The 4,141-nt window shown below is 35.8% G+C and overlaps 1 non-coding gene across 1 annotated transcript; it reads left to right on the top strand.

Annotated features, from left to right (window-relative positions):
- The first annotated feature begins 514 nt into the window (after positions 1 to 514).
- On the top strand, positions 515 to 621 carry LOC112092898. The gene has a single exon (XR_002902807.1). It is a non-coding gene; the product is annotated as a small nucleolar RNA R71 (small nucleolar RNA).
- The last annotated feature ends 3,520 nt before the right edge of the window (positions 622 to 4,141 follow it).

Here is a 4,141-nt window from a genome sequence, read left to right as displayed (position 1 = left end):
GTTTGGATCTCTCCAACTGAAGTTTGGGTCGTGTTTCCAGCTATCATTATAAGTGTTTGAGAAAGGTCCATAAGGCTTATTGTATGTGCCCAATACATTGCACTGCTCCTCGTATACCCCTCTCATTTCACCAAAAGTGAGACAATCTTGAGCCAAATGGCCCATTCCACCACAAACGAAACAAGGCTCATGTGCCTCTGTCCTTGCCACCATGTGGGGTCCTTTACTATCTTTACTTTTAAGGGCCTCGATTTGCTTCGTCAAAGCTTCAACTTGGGCCTTGAGGCTGTCCTCTTCCCTTAATTGATAAACTCCAACTGGTCGGGACCTACTGGTGCTCTCAGTAGCACTCAGTCCAGTCCAAGTATGAGCTTTCTCAGCTAACTCATTCAGGTACTCAATAGCTTCGTCAGGATCCTTCTGGAGAAAATCTCCATTGCACATCATCTCGACAAATTGGCGCTCTCGGATTGTGAGTCCATCATAGAAATAACTTACGAGGCGCCAACTTTCATATCCATGGTGGGGACACAAATTTAACAGATCCTTAAAACGCTCTCAAGCTTCATAGAGAGTTTTGTTTTCCTTCTGAGCGAAATTCGAGATCTGTCGTTTCAAATTATTAGTCTTATGGTGTGGGAAATACTTGTTGAAGAATGTTGTCATCATTTCTTCCCACGTACCAATAGACTTGGGCCTAAGAGAATACAACCAGCTTTTGGCCTTGTCCTTCAGAAAGAAAGGGAAAAACTTTAATCTGATGGTATTTGTGGCCTCAGCACGGCTGTGAAAGGTGGCCACCACCTCTTCAAACTCCCGGATGTGTACATATGGGTTCTCATTCTCTAACCCATGAAAAGTTGAGAGAAGTGCAATCATGCCCGGCTTGAAATCCGTAGGCAATTCATTCTGTGGGAACATGATGCAAGATGGGGTGGCCGTGCGCGTTGGGTGCAGGTAATCTTGCAACGTCCTCTGCTGAACTTCCTCATGTTGTGCCATTGCGAATAAATTTTCAAATGCAAATTCCAACGACGAGTGTGAAGACGGAGGCGTAGAAGACGAGTCGGATAGAATTTCACTAGGGGTTTCTAGGTTTAGACGTTGAGCGAATCTCCCTAGCTCGTCTCTATACTGATGCATTCACCCTAAGCGGCCCTTTTTTAATATTTTTTTTGTTTTTTTTTGTTTTTTTTTAATTTTTAATCAAAACAAAAGAAAATAATTATATAGCAACGTAAATCGTAACCACCGAGAGTGCTCCCAGGAAAGACTATAGCTCTTGGCTCAATGAATAGTCTCTTAGACAGAGCAACGTTCCCAGGAAAGATTGGTGGGGTGAGGCCCACTTAAGTACCAACTTTCCTAGATAGAACTCTCTCAGATTATACTTTCCACGTAACCACACAATTATTCTCAAAATCAATTATTAAATTTTATTGAGTAAATTATGAAATGTAATCTAATTAATGAGAACTATTCCTAAAGTCAAAAGCCTAAATCTACCAAATTATGAAATTTCTAGATTAAGAATAGTCAATTAATTACAATTCTAATTACAATCCTATGAATTAATGAAAACTAAAAAAGGAAAAACTAAATTAGGCAACAATATAATAATTAACAATTAAATAATACAAATAGGGAAACAAAATAAAATTCTAATTTATATAAAAAAAATAAAAGATTACAAAATCAAATCACAATCAATTTTAAAACTAAAAGGGAAAATAAAATTATCAATAAAAACAAATCCTAAAAGTGTGAGATTTTTTTTAAAAAAAAACAAGAATACGGAAATTAAAAAAAAAATGAAGAACGTAAGAACTTTGCAAAGTAAGAAAGAAAGGAATACAGCAAACGCAAGTTTTTTTTTTTAATATACATATATATAGGCTAACAATCAAATCACGGAAACCAAAGGAAGTTTCTTTTTTAAATCAAATTTTTAATAAAGAGAAAATGCTAACAAACTAAAAGAATAAAATAAAAGACAAAGAAAAGAAACAGAAACAGAAAGACAGTAAACAAAGTTTTTTTTGTGAGTTAAGAAACAGATCACGCAAACCAAAGAAAAATAAACAAAGTAAAATAAAAATACAGAGAATATGTACTTACCTCTTTGGCTCAAAATCTACTGATCGCTCTTGTTAGTAGCACCTCCCCGGCAACGGCGCCAAAATTTGACTAACGCCCAAAAGTGATGTTCACAAGCAGTCAATTGTAGCACAGAAGGGCGGTCGTATCCACGGAGAGATAACAAAATAACAAGAAAGACTAACAGAATAAGAGCGTTAGAGAAAAGTGAATTAAAGAAAAAGAAGAGTTTTTGAGATTTTGTTGCAAATAAAATAAAAAGGAGGAAATTTGTATGAAGAAAATTTAATAGTAAAAATGGTAAGGTGTCGAGAATCCCTAATATTTTGTTCACCAATTCCAGTTTTGATTCACAAAATAAAAGAATCGAATAAATTAAATCTCTATGTTGACTCCGGAAATATTATTATTACAAGTTATCTAAAATCGACAATATATCAATTTGACAATATTACAGTAAAAGATAATTTGCAAAATAATTTGAATAACAAAATAATGCGTGACAGAATTACATAAGAAAAGCGTGACTGAACTTATATAAAAATTGGCACGCAATATTTTGAAAAGTAATAGAAAAATAGATGAGATTTAATTCATTCAGATGTTGAACTTTACAGCACAAGGAATCAAAACTCTGAATTGGGTCACTCAACATAAGTTCATCTCTAACCTCACCAAGGGAACTCTAGCCTAGCTTGCAAAACATTCTCACAAGTTCTAGAAAGAAAATATGAGAGTGACAGCAAGACGACAGAAAACTGAATATTAAAAGCTTTCTCAAACCTTAGGCCAACCCCGCTATTTATAGTGTTCAGAGGTTGCTTGTCAAATAAGGAAATAAATAGTAAAACTGGAAAATTACAAAAGAAAAGGAAACAAAATAAAATTACACATAAATTAAGAGAAATCATACATTTGATTTGGGGAAGAAATCTGGTAATTTACTCTGATTTTTGGGGCAGGAATTCAGATTCAGCACAGGAGGGACACGTGTCGAAGCTTGAATTGCAGTGAGGAGAAAACGCACAACGTGTCGCGCTCGGAGTGGAGGAAGTGTGCTGGCGTGAGCAGGCGCGGGGTCTGCAGAAGACATCTGTCACACGTGGAGAGGAAGCCAGGCTGATGGCTGCAGACGCGGTACTTACGCTGCTGAGGAGTTGGACGCTCGCTGATGCCTGCGTGGAAGAAACGCGCGCGCTAAGAGAAGGCGTACTGGTGATGCGCGCGAGGAAGAGTCGGGAAGCGAGGAAGGACTGGGGCCCACGCGGAGGGAAAAGACAGTGGCTCGACTCGGCTGGCGTGGCTCTCCCTCTGGCTCATGTGGCTCGGCTGAAAGGCTTAAAAATATGGCTTTCATGGCTTCTTCTTGTGTAGCTTTTTACAATGCTTTCATCTGTAAATAATTAAGTAAAAACTAGACAAATTCCAATTAAAAATATTATGAATAAAAATAATGGAATTGTTTAATTAAAGCTTAAATATTTTAATATTATATAAATTAAAAGCAGTATTTAGGGTGTATTTTTATGCATCTAGCGGCACCATTTTGTGATAAGTATTTTATTTTTTATAATTTTCTTTATTTTTCATCTTTCAAAAATATAATAAAATAAAAACGACGTCAAAAAATAATAAAATTTTGCATACATGATCCTTACTAATTTCTAGGTATGCCAGAACAAAATGGCCTAAAAAAATGACAAAAAAAGTAAAACGCAATCGAAAAGCCCCCAGCGCGCGTAGTGGGGCGCCCAAGGGCAAGCTTAGAGGCCAGGACGGGTCAAAAATTTATATTTTTATTTATGTTCTGCATTCTAAAATTAATATATGATTTTTAAGAATTAGTGCAACAAGAGGCACCATTTTGTGATGAATATTCTATTTTTTATGATTTTCTTTATTTTTCATCTTTAAAAAATATAATAAAATAAAAACGACGTCAAAAAACAATGAAATCTTGTAGTCACGATACTTACATTTTTCTAGGGATTCCAGAAAAAAAAAAATGGCTTCAAAAAATGACAAAAAAAAGTAAAGCGCTGTC

The sequence above is a fragment of the Morus notabilis genome, unplaced genomic scaffold, assembly GCF_000414095.1.
Source record: "Morus notabilis unplaced genomic scaffold, ASM41409v2 Scaffold358, whole genome shotgun sequence".
Lineage (NCBI taxonomy): Eukaryota > Viridiplantae > Streptophyta > Magnoliopsida > Rosales > Moraceae > Morus > Morus notabilis.
The sequence above is the reverse complement of the archived record's forward strand: the minus strand, read 5'-3'. Positions and strand labels throughout refer to the sequence as shown.